The sequence below is a fragment of the Pseudonaja textilis genome, chromosome 2 (genome assembly GCF_049901715.1).
Source record: "Pseudonaja textilis isolate UNSWEBS1 chromosome 2, rPseTex1.2, whole genome shotgun sequence".
Lineage (NCBI taxonomy): Eukaryota > Metazoa > Chordata > Lepidosauria > Squamata > Elapidae > Pseudonaja > Pseudonaja textilis.
This window is the reverse complement of record NC_141991.1, coordinates 13,068,019-13,080,954: the sequence shown is the minus strand read 5'-3', so window position 1 is coordinate 13,080,954 and position 12,936 is coordinate 13,068,019. Positions and strand designations below refer to the sequence as shown.

At 43.6% G+C, this 12,936-nt stretch overlaps 1 pseudogene across 1 annotated transcript; it reads right to left on the bottom strand.

Annotated features, from left to right (window-relative positions):
* Positions 1-250: 250 nt before the first annotated feature.
* LOC113451611 (uncharacterized) lies at positions 251-5,296 on the bottom strand (annotated as a pseudogene). Its single transcript, XR_015741528.1, has 3 exons — positions 5,242-5,296; positions 3,363-3,488; positions 251-2,982 (listed from the first exon to the last, which is right to left on the bottom strand). The product of XR_015741528.1 is annotated as an uncharacterized LOC113451611 (transcript).
* Between the last annotated feature and the right edge of the window lie 7,640 nt (positions 5,297-12,936).

The window sequence follows — 12,936 nt, the reverse complement described above, 5'->3', positions numbered from 1 at the left end:
GTTGGACACAAGTTAAAGACTGAACAACAAAAATTTTCATAATTTTTAGTGACATGGTAGTTAGACTGCTGTACTGCAGGCTACTTCTACTGACTGCCAGCAGTTTGGCAGTTCGATTCTCACCAGTTCAAGGTTGATTCAGTCTTCCATCCTTCCGAGGTGGGTAAAATGAGGACCCAGATGGTTGGGGGCAATCTGCTGACTCTGTTATATGTCATTGGGCAGAAGATCACAAAGACAGGAGGTGGGGAAGAAACAAGGAAATCCAAGACTAAGTGTGTTGATTACACAATCAAAAATACAAAAACAAAACAAAAATCCACGTAAAAAGCAAGCACATATTAACAATGTTCATCATTCAGCCTTCTACATCATAGTGACCTGGAATCATGGGATCACTTTTTGCAACTTTCTGACAAGCAAATTCAATTACAAAGTCAGCTATATTAAGAACTGTAGTGTCTCAGCCAGTCCATGAGTATTGAAGATTTGCCCTGAAATGAATACAAACTCCAGCTCCTTTGTAGTACAATGGTGGTTTATTCATTAGCTCAGCAAACAACAAATACTCTTCTCTGACAAGAAAGGCTAAAAGCCAGGCAAGGTTAGAGTTGGGTTTGAGTTTGCTCCCTTTCCTTTTATTACCATTATCATGAGACACACCCCACCACACCCAGGCCTATACACAGTTCTAATTCTGGCATTGCCTAACCCATTATCCCTAAATGCTATTAAGCCTGTAACATGTCTACATCCCTACCCTATTCTGACCCGCACTAACTTATCTCCTTCTGGTGCCACCTTCACTATGTTTTAACCTAAGGCTTAATTACCACCTATATGTGCCCCAAACCCCTTTAACAATATGCTCCACATCAATACATGAAAAGAGCCATTTCCAGCAGCCCCGCTGTTCTTTCAGAATCCATCCTGCAGCCCCACAGTTGCTTCAGAATCCATCCTCCATCCCCGCAGTTGTTGCAGAATCCATCCTCAGCTCGGCTGGGTCATTCCAAAGCCATCAGCCAGCACACAAGCAGAAATACAGATCCAGCAGCAGCAGAGATAAGGTGACATGACATGACATTGCTGTGAGACATATTCAGAGCTGACGGGCTCCGAGTGAACTCGGAGCCCGACATAGTGGTTCAATTGACAACGGTGGCAAGAAAAGTTGTAAAAAGTTATAAAATGGGGTGAAACCCACTTGTCTTCCTTAGCAACAGAAATTTTAGGCTCACTTGTGGCTGTTAAGTTGAGGATTACCTGTAAAACACATCTGTAAACCAACAGTTTTCACTGGATCAGCCTTGGAGATGACTGAGATTTTAGTTCCTGTAAAATGGAACTACCACATTACAAAACGGTTTACAATAGGCTATAGATTCCTTCCTTGCCATCTTTAAAATCCAAAGCATATGGAAAAAAGGATAGAAATATTGGCTTGAATGAACATTTCTCCAGTTCTAGAAATGAACTGGGCACGGGATTTAAGTGCCAACTCTCTATTGAAAAATCCAACTGCTATGAGGACTGGAGAACTGGTCACTTAGTGGTTGTAGCTGCATTACAAGTACCACCAGCTCCCACTGTCACAGGAAATGAGGAGGGGTGTTGTGAGTTGTAATTAAGCAACTGGCCTGGTGATTTGCATGATTTTTCTCCTCTGTGAACTCACTGGTGAGCAATTAGGTGCATCCATTGCCAGAAGTTCTTCCCACACTCTGAACAGATGTAAGGTTTCTCCCCTGTGTGGATCCTCTGATGTCGAGTCAGGTGTATCCATTGAGTAAAACTCTTTCCACACTCGGTACAAGCAAACGGCTTCTCCCCAGAGTGGATTCTCAGGTGTAAAGTGAGAGTACTGCTATAAGCAAAGCTTTTTGTACACTCGGAGCACTTATACGGCTTGTCACCAGCATGAGATTTCTACGACTCTTGCTGTACTCTAAATATATGTATGGTTTTTCCAATGTATGCCCTTTCTGATGTGTCATAAGACTCGTCCACTGCCTGAAGTGTTTCCCACAGTCTGGGCACTCAAACATTTTTTCTCCAGTGTGGATTCTCTGGTGTCGAGTTAGTTGTATCCGCTGAGTAAAGCTCTTACCACATTCTCAGCAAGCGAACAGTTTCTCTCCACTACGGATCCTCTGGCATAATACAAGTGTGCTGGCACATGTGAAGGTCTTTTTGCACTGAGAGCACTTATACGGTTTTCCCCCCGCATAGGTTCTCTGATGATAAGACAGACTGCTACTCTGTCAGAAGCCCTTTCCACATTCCGAGCATTTGTAGGGTTTCTCCTCTGTATGTAGCTGCTGATGCGTTTTCAGGTTTGTCCACTGGGTGAAACTCCTCCCGCAATCGGCACACGTGTACAGTTTCCCCCCTGTGTGGATCCTTCGGTGGGAAGAGAGGGTGCTACTGTGGTTGAAGCTCTTTTCACACTGCGCATTTAAATGGCTTCTCGACCGTGTGGATTCGTTTATGTTTGGTGAGGTTGCTGTTATCAATGAAATGTTTCCCGCACTCGGGACATTGATATTCACACTTGTTACTCTCCTGAGTGGGTCCTCTGATGGCCAATCAGGTGATGACTCCAACTGAAGCTCTTCCCGCAGTCTGAATACTGAAATGGCTTGTCCCCTGTGTGAGTTCGCTGATGTACTACGAGGTGCATCCTCTCTTTGAAATCCTTCCCGCACTCCAAACCCTTGCATGACCTTTCCAATTCCAGGACTTTGCTTGGGGTTGCAGGGCTGGAGATCTCAGCCAATAGTTTTCCACAAGAAGAGGAGAATTTCCTACTCTTTCCTGCCAGATCTTGGCTGCCTATCTTTCCCGCACAGCCTCCTTGCTGCACCCGGAATTCATCAAAGCTCACATTTTCAGTTGAAATGGGTCTCTTTTTCCTTCTCTGATGCGGCACAGTTTTTCTGCTTTGCTCTTTGCTATTTGTAGTGTTCTCTTTTTCATCACCTGCAAGAACAAAGAGAGAAAAGACACCAATGGAGAAAGAGATTTGGGGTGAACTGCAGACGAGACAAATGGGGGGACAAAGAGAAATAAATGCTGAATGTTAGGTTCTGTTGTGGTTCGCCAGCAGCCTGTGCAGACAGCAGCGGAATCGGACAGTGGGAAAGAACGGGGACCAATCCGGGAGTTCCATTCCATTCCGTTCTATTCCATTTCCTCTATTCTATTCTATTCTATTCTATTCTATTCTATTCTATTCTATTCTATTCTATTCTATTCTACTCTACTCTACTCTACTCTACTCTACTCTATTCTGTTCTACTCTACTCATCCATTTTTCCCAGCCTCCCCAAAAATCTCTCACATCTCCCCACCCAACTTACCTGATTCACCAGGATCCCATCGACCAACTGACAAATTGCCTGTAAAGTTGTCTACTTCTTCCTTGAAGCCTTCAGCTGGCAGATTTTCATCTAACAGGGGCATCTGATCCAGAGCCAGAAGAATTCCTTTGACAGAAAATCAAAATGGATATAAAAGTGCAATGCATTTCTAGCTCGAGTGGTAAAAACATGAAGAGAACAAACATTTTTATCTCTGCTTCTGCCCAGAAATAAAACAGAAAGAACTTGCTTATATAGTCAAGTTGCCGACTTACGACAATAACTGAGCCCAAAATTTCTGTTGCTAAGCGAGACAGTTGTTAAGTGAGCTTTGCCCCAATTTATGACATTCTTGCCACTAAATGAATGCTGCAGTTGTTAAGTAACAGAGTTGCTAAGAGAATTTGGCCTTCCCATTGACTTTTGCTTCTCAGAAGGCCCCAAAAGGTAATTACATAATCCTGAGACATTACAACTGTCATAAATATGAGTCAATCATCAAGCATCTGAATTTTGATCATGGGATCATGGGGATGCTGCAATAGTCATAAGTCTGAAAAATAGTCATATTACTTTTTTCAGTGCCATTGTAACTTCAAATGGTCACTAAAGGAACTGCTGTAAGTCAAGGAATACCTGTATAATCAAAACTAAAGGTATTACGGAAGCCTGGCTTCCTACTTTTACACTCTAACCATTCCCAAGTATAGAAGAGCTTTCTCCTTAGCTCGCTTGAATGTCTTGCCCTCAGCACTACTGGATGGGTGATTTAAGAGACTCCCGATCAACAAGCGGCTATGCCTCTGTGACAGAGCTGAGGTTGAAACTGTGGAGCATGTCCTTTTATATTGCCCTATATATAACGCATCAGTTCTCAGGTTTCCAATTTTTTTTTTAAGAGCTGTAACCATCAGAGGAGAACGCTGTAATTCCCCTTAGTCAAATTTTTGGTGACCAATTGTTCATGATTAATTTTCCCATGTTCTTCTTTTTATTGTACTTGTGTTTTGGCCTGTGACTGCAAATAAAGTACCCTGTTTCTCCAACAATACGGCCTCCCCGAATAGGAAGTCCCAGCATGTTTTATAGGCATGAAATGAAATTAAGCCCCTCCCCCCAAATTAAGGCCTTTATTAAAACATGTGAAATGGGGGGGAATGGTGGGGGGGCTTGCTGTTAGGAAGTACTTTTGTTGCACACCCGAATATGGTGCTGCCTGCATTGACCCCGATACGAAGTGCCCCACTAACGCCGAGGTCAACATCCAAGCCGTCGCTGCCCACCCAAAGATGCAAGGGAGGGGAAATTAAGTCACCCCCAAAAAGACCACTTAGCCATTTTTTCGGGGCTCAAAAAAAAAAAAAAATAAGACCCAGCCTTATTATATGACAAACACGGTATTATAATAATAAAAACTAAAGGTTCCTAATCCACACATATTTTTCAATCTAAACAGGATCCCTGGCTTAGCCAGAAAGCAATTAGAGGCAGATAATTCTTAGCTACAAAGAAGGTAACAAGAGCTAACACGATACAAAAACCTATTTGCAAAGAAGGTTAGTCTAGCTGCAAGAATTTAACTTTAGTGAGAACAATTAATAGTCGTTTTAAATTAATTTAGTGGAACGACGTGCCTCCAGAAGTTGTGAACGCTCCAACCCTGGAAGTTTTTAAGAAGAGATTGGACAACCATTTGTGTGAAATGGGATAGGGTTTGAGTGAGGGGTGAGGGGTTGGACTAGAAGATCTCTAAGGTCCCTTCCAACTCTGTTATTCTGTTATAGCAATAACTTATTTATCAGTGCTTTTACAGCCTTCTTGAAGCAGTTTACAGAGTCAGCATATTGTCCCCAACAATCTGGGTCCTTGTTTTACTCACCTGTTATGTGCTGTTTTTCTACACCGGATGTAAAGGTGAAATACACGACTGACATTCTTTCGCAAGGTAATGCCTAGCTTAGGGAATCCCTCTTAATCAAATAGAGGAGGTAAGGATCCTTACCAGGGGTGGGCTGCTGGGGGATTGCAGGGGCTCGGGAGAGCCCCTAGCTAAGACTGCAGGGCTTGGAGAGCCCCCAGTAACCTCAGAAAAACAAGGAGCAAGGGAAAGCTCTTAATAGGCTTAATTGAACTTCTGGGCGTTCAGCCAAGAGCATTTCACACCTTGTAAAAATGTTGCAAGCTAGATAAACAATCCACTCAGTGCTTGCGAGGGAGAGCCATTGAGAAAAATCAGACAGCATAGCCACTAAGCCTCCGAGGGGATTAATTCCCAAATAATAAGAATCACATAACTCACAAGAAACTCCACTAAGACTCCAAGATCCCTCTCACAGTCACTTCTATTAAGCCTGGTTTCCCCCAGTCTTTTATTTAAGTCAGGGGTCTTCAAACTTGACAGTTTTAAGACTTGTGGACTTCAACTCCCAGAATTCCTCCTCCAGTCTTCTTAGCTTAGGAATTCTGGGAGTTGAAGTCCACAAGTCTTAAATTTGCCACGCTTGAAGACCCTTGGCTTAAGTATTAAATGCACCAAAATAATAAACAACTTTTTGGTATACTATCTTTTTGTAGGTAATTAGGGCAAAGAAGCAACATCGAGTTGGCCACACCCACCCAGCCACATGACCACCTAGCCACATCCACCAGATCACATGACCACCCGATCACACCACCACGTAGCCACACCCACCCAGCCACACCCACCCAACCAATCATTAGGTCAGAGTGCCCCTTGCTAAAAAAATTTGAAGCCCACCCTTGTTCCTTAGCCAAGGAAGCCAGCGTCTTCTGAATCTCCTCCATGACTTCTTGATGCAAAATCCTTTGGTCTGCATTCAGCAACGTCCACTCCTCCTCCTTAAAGCAAACAGCAACTTCTTCGAAGATCGCCAGAGCCTGAAAGCAAAGCGAACTCCTTTCTCATCACAATAGTACCAGATTGGGTCTCATTATAGGTGGAGATGAAGCAGCGTACGGGGGCAGGGGGTTCAAAAATTATCCTCATGGTGCCTAGAAAACAACCTGCACCTAAACATCAGCAAGACAAAGGAGATGGTGTTAGACTTCCAGAAGAAGAGAGAGGAACCCGCCCCAATTTACATCAAGGGGGGCTGTGTGGAGATAGTTTCCTCCTTTAAATTCCTGGGAGTCTACCTCAGCGAAGATCTTACCTGGAAAATCAACATACCCCAGGTGGCCAGAAAGGCCCAACAGGGACTCCATTTCCTTAGGGTCTTGCAAAAGAATGAAGTGGAACAATGACTGATAACCTCCTTTTATCAACAGATAAACAGAAAGCATCCTCACATATTGCATGACGGTGTGGTATGCTGGCTGGACAGCCACGGATAGAAAGACACTACAGAGGGTGGTGAGCACAGCACAAAACATCGTGGGCTGTTCCCTGACACCAGTAGATGACCTTGCTAGGGCTCGCTGCCTTAGAAGTGTGAGGAAAAATCTCAGGGATGACTCACATCCCAGTCAGTACTTCTTCACTCTCATACCATCGGGGAGGAGATATAGTTTACTGTAGTTGAGTTTACTTTATTGTCATTGCACCTCATACAATGAAATCAAACACAATCTTCAGTGCACATCATGACCATGAAAATAAACACAAACACACATCCTTCACACTCCACACACCGAACCAAAACCCCCAACACCGCACCAACACTGCATTATACAGTAGAATTCAACAGAGCTACTGCTCAGAGCTACTGGGATAGAAGCTGTTTTTCACCAAACAGGCTGAAGAACAGTTTCTACCTGTGGGCTGTCAGACTTCTGAACAGAAAACAACTTCATGTCAACATAGTATAATAGACTTGCGGGGCCGGTGTGTTGTGTAACAAGTTCACCTACTGCAATAAGATTGGGACTGGGTTAGGGACTTCTGTCCTCACTGTGAGTTGTGTTGGGGGCGGGGGAGTGCACGAAAGGAGACTCGGCCAATCTCTTTGTACACATGTTGTACTCTGACAATAAAGGCAATAATAGTAGACAAAATCCACCACCAGGAATCCTGCAGTTGGTCAAACCTTTCCAAAGTTCTGTTTGCAGAGCAAGCTGAAGTGAGGCCATGCCAGCCCCAGACTATCAATCAAACACGAAACCCAAAATAAATGGAGCTTAATGTTTAGGTTTATCCCACATGCGCTCAACATACCTTACCGTTACTTCCTCTTCTGACCTCCCTACCTCCCCACTTTTACATTTACAATGGAGAGAAACATGGAACAGAATTAAGAACATGGGCTGGTTATTCTCTCTAGCCACATTGGTGCCACTCCTGACCAGGCTACAAAGCTGGGGGTTTTTTTCTCCCGAAATAAAAATAAACAGGCCATCTAGTCCAACCCCACGCCTAAAGCTGATTGATAGCCAATCAGCTTTGATATGTATAGATAATCGAGAGGCAACCAATACTTTGGGATAGAACCATGGTGGCTAACCTTTTTGGGCTCCTGTGCCAAAAATTGTGTGTGCGCTTGCACGCTCATGCTCGTGTGCCAGCACCCAGAAGTCAATCCGCGCACCCCTCGATTCTCCCTACACATGCACACGCAATCCCCACACACGCACACCTCGCTCCCTTACCTGTACTGCACCTCACAGCTGATTTTTGGCCTCCCAAAGGCTTGAGGAACGCTTCTGCAGGCTTCTACAAGTTTTGTAGGCCAAAATCTAGCCCTGTTTCATCACTTCCTGTTTTTTCTGAAAAAAATTGGAAGTGACGAAACGGGGCTAGATTTTAGCCTACAAAGCTTGTAGAAGCCTGCAAAAACCTTCCTGAAGCCTCTGAGAGGCTGAAAAAGGCTTCAAACCGGCTGAAAATCAGCTGTGAGGTGTGCACATGCGCAATGAGGTAAGTATGCCTGCAGCTCTGCATGCCACCTGTGGCACACGTGCCATAGGTTCGCCATCACAGGGATAGGATCAGGGTCTACCAATTCTCCAAAGCACCTTATAATACGACTTTACAACCATTTTTTTCCACAGTTACGACCTTTGCCGCATCCCCAGGGTCATGTGATCAAAATTCAGATGATTGGCAACTGGTTCATATTGCTGTGTCCCCAGGCCACTCGATTCCCCTTTCTTGAACTTCCCGTGAATAAAGTCGATGGGGAAGCCAGATTTACTTAAGGTCCGTATTACTAACTCATCAGCTTCCATGATTCACTTAACAACTGCGGTAAGGAAGGTCGCAAAATGGGGCAAAACTCCCTTAACAAAGGTCTCTTTTAACAACAGAATTTTGGGTCCCAATTGTGGTCATAACTTGCGGACTCCATGGTGGAGAGAAGACAGCCCAAGCAGAGCTACAGGGAGAGATTCCTAGAAAAAAATTTTGGCCAAGTTTAAACTTTGTAAAATAGGACAAAAAAATAATAATGAATTAGAACAGGGTTGCGAGAAATTACTGGAGTTCAAATAGAATTTAAGCCTGAAATGTTTTTGCTAGGGATAATCAGAGGAACATTTTAAAAAGAAATGGAATACCTCATAATACACATTCTAACAGCAGCAAGAATAACCTATGCTCAAAGTTGGAAATTAGATAGCACTCCCGTAGACAATACGATCATAAAGAAAATTATGGATTATGTAGAAATGGCAAAACTCACGTTGGAATGACAAGAGAGGGAAGAGAAGAAATATTATAGAGTCTGGAAAAAAATGGCATAATTGGTTGGATGATAGGACAGCAAGAATAAAAAAATAATATAAACAAATAAATGTATACTTAAATACATAGGTAGATAGTTAACAAAAACTGGGAAAGTGTATGTCACAACGTTGTAAAAATTGTATTTGTGTTGTTTTATATTTGTGTTGTTTTTAATTGTGTAAAATTCAATAAAAATTTATTGGAGCAAAATAAGAAGTAGCATAGCTTGAGAATGGGGTGGGGAGGAGGGAAAGAGCGACCTTCACCAAGGGGAAAAAAAAATAAGGACAAGATTCAAACGTGCCTGATGACCTAGCCCCTGAACAACACTCATCTTCGGTATTTCTACAAATGACATAGCCAAGTAGCAATTCGCTATTAAGTCCGAAGTCATCCCAGTAAGATTTCCGCAGGGGAAAAAAAAAATCAGATAGCAGCTTCACCTCTCTTGCAGAAATCTTCCTTTAGATGTCTTCGGACACCGGCGCACGGGCCTCGAGTGTCTATTCAAGGTTTACTCGGAGCTTACAACACAGACAGACATCCCAGAGAGGCCCGTTTCAGAGAACCCACTCCAAGAAGCCGAGAAAGGAGACTCTCCGCGGGGCCCTTCTTGTGTCTCGGATGCAGAAGCGCCCGACTCGTCTCTCTTCCTCCTCCTCCTCCTCCTCCCTGCTCGGGCTCCCCCGCGGCCCTTTCCACCCCTCCAGGGGAAGACCTGGCCCGGATCAGTGCCATCGTTCCCTCTGGACTCCCCGCTTGCTTTTCCAACCGTGGACCTGTCCCCCCCGACCCTCCGCAAGCGCGCAACGTTCTCCCCCAGGCGTGGGAAAATCCGCACAGCCTTTCCCACGGAGGGGGCGGGGCGACTCCCCTCGCCGCCCTTAACTCTACGCTGCCCGGAGAAGCTTTTCTTCTCCTCTCTTCCTCGAAGATACAGCCGGCAAATGTTAGGACGAGAGATTGGACTGCCATTTGTCAGAAATGGTGTAGAGTCTCCTGCTTAGATGGGGGCGGGGGTAGGGGGGTTGGACTAGATGACCTATAAGGTCCTTCCAACTCTGATTATGTTTTCTGTTATCTGTGGACTTCAACTCCCAGAATCCCTGAGCTAACATGACTGGAGGAGGAATTCTGGGAGTTGAAGTCCACAAGTTCTAAAAGCTGTCAAGTTTGAGGACCCCTGAATTACTCAAACTACAGGTGAGTCCTTGACTTACGACCACAATTGAACCCAGAATTTATATTTCTAAGTGAGATGTTTGTTAAGTGGAAGCATTTGCACCAAGACAAATTCCTTGCGTGCCCAACCATACTTGGCCAATAAAAAATTCTATTCTATTCTGTTCTGTTCTGTTCTGTTCTGTTCTGCTCTGCTCTGCTCCGCACTGCTCCACTCCATTCCAATATTTCTATTCTATTCCATTCCATTCTATTTCATTCCAGTATTTCATTTCTCTTCTCTTCTCTTCTCTTCTCTTCTCTTCTCTTCTCTTCTCTTCTAATTCCATTCCATTCCATTCCATTCCAATATTTCTATTCTATTCTATTCTATTCTATTCTATTCTATTCTATTCTATTCTATTCTATTCTATTCTATTCTATTATTCTTTCTTTCTTTTATATTGTGTACATAAGTACTGTAAGTCGCCTTGTGCAAGTAGGCAACAATATAAATGTTCTAAATAAATCAATAATAAATAAACAGGATGGCAAGAAAGCATGCCAACTCAGAGGGCACCAAGAACCCCTCCTTTTAAACCTGAGCTATACCAATATTCTCCTTTATTGATGATACCTAAATGGGTAGTTGAAATGTCGAATAAATCGTGATGCTTGAAGTAGGGCTGCCTTTGCCAGGGAATGCCGAGCAGGGGGGTTAGACTATAGATGACCTCTAGGGTCCCTTCCAACTCTGTGATTCTTTAGGGGGGTCTTCTGCTTGAACAGGGGGTTGGACTACATGACCTTACAGTGATTCTGTGACCTTTTTAATTTTAGCTTTTTTCTCTCTCTCTAGGCTGGACCAGGAGGAGGGATGGCAAAGGCTGGCAGGAGAAACCTTCAGCCGGCTTAGGTGAAGAAATATCAGCTTGAAGGCGCCCTTTTAAAAAGGAAGGGCTGAAGGAAGTTTTGGAGTCTCCACTCAAGGGTTAAGGAAAACGAGTCGCGAAGCCTAGAGGGACCACTAAAAGCAGGAGGAGGAGAAAAGGAAGCGGCGTCCCGTCTACACCCCCTCCCTGGCAAAGAAGCCTTGGAATTTTGCGGTTCCATTTGCAGGGTGGTCCTGAGGGAGGCTGGGCCTGATAAGTGCCCTTGGAAGCCCCAGACCTCGAAAGGCGAGGCTGCAAGAGAGGCGAGGCTGGTGGATTTAATCGGCAGAACCCGGGCAATCAAGAAAACTCCTGTTGCTTAACTCTTTGTTGTTGTTCAGCTGCTAAATGCTGGGCTCTTTGTGACTCTATAGAGCAGGTTCTCCAAACTTGGTCCCTTTAAGACTTGTGGACTTCAACTCCCAGATATTCCTTCTCTAGTCATGTTAGCTCAGGAATTCTGGGAGTTGAAGTCCACAAGGCTTAAAAGGAACAAGTTTGACCATGGATTATAAAGCACGCCAAGCCCAAATCCATGTTCACTGCGTCCATGACACTATCTAACCAACTTATCCTCTGCCGTCCCCTTCTCCTTTTGCCTTCTATCTTTCCCAACATCATCAGGGTCTTTTTCCAAGGAGTTCTCTCTTATGGCCAAAGTATTTGAACTTCAGCTTCAGTATCTCTCCTTCCAAAGAACAATCAAGGTTGGTTTCCTTTAGGATCGACTGATTTTGAACAGTCAGGGTGGATTTCCTTTAGGATCGACTGATTTTGAACAGTCAGGGTGGATTTCCTTTAGGATCGACTGATCCTAAAGGGGCGTAGCCTAAAGGGACGTAGGGAGGGGGCGTAGCCGGGACGCCACTTCCTTTTCTCCTCCTCCTGCTCTTTAATGGTCCCTCTAGGCTCCGCGACTCGTTTTCCTTAACCCTTGAGTGGAGATTCCCTTGCAGTTCAAAGGGACTCTGGAGAGTCTTCGCTGACACCACAAGTTGAAAGCATCAGTTCTTTCTAAGGAAGCCAAAAGCCGGAAGAAGAAGCTGAACTCCAACATTTCTCCACAAGGAAAAATAAACAGAGGCATAGAATCAAAATCACGGGCTGTTTTAATACCACTTAGTGATGCCAGACCTGGAATACTGAATCCCATATTGGTCAGCATATTACAAAAAAAGATGTTGAGACTGGAAAAAGTGCAAAGAAGAGCAACTAAGATGATTAAAGGCCTGAACACTAAAACATACGAAGAATGGTTGCAGGATTTGGATTTGGCTAGAGAAAAAAAGGACCAAGGAGGACATGATAGCAATATTCCAGTATTTGAGAGGCTGCCACAAGAAGGGGGCAGATAATTGAAGAGAACAGACAAAAGATACAAGTATAATTATTCAAAATGAGATGAAATAAATATAATAGAATTATGAGAGTGAATAGAGGAGAGAAAATATATAGAAAATACAGAATGTTAATTAAGACGTGAAATAGTATATTAAGTGAGTATGAATTTGATTTATGTCTGTATAAAAAGAGGTAACCCGGGGTAAGCCGCTTTCCAAAAGAAGTTTTAGGTATTTATGTTTTGTGTTTTGTACGTTTACGTTTGAATTAATAAAATTTTAGAAGAATGTAAGAAGAATGTTGGAAAAGAACAATGAAATTGTAAATAAGACAGATGGATATAAAAATGTATACAATCTAAAGTAAAAGAGATATAATTTGAATAAATAGAAGGAAAGGGAGTAATAAAGAGAAGTCGGGATAAGATATGAAGTTGAACAGATAAGGTAAATATATATAT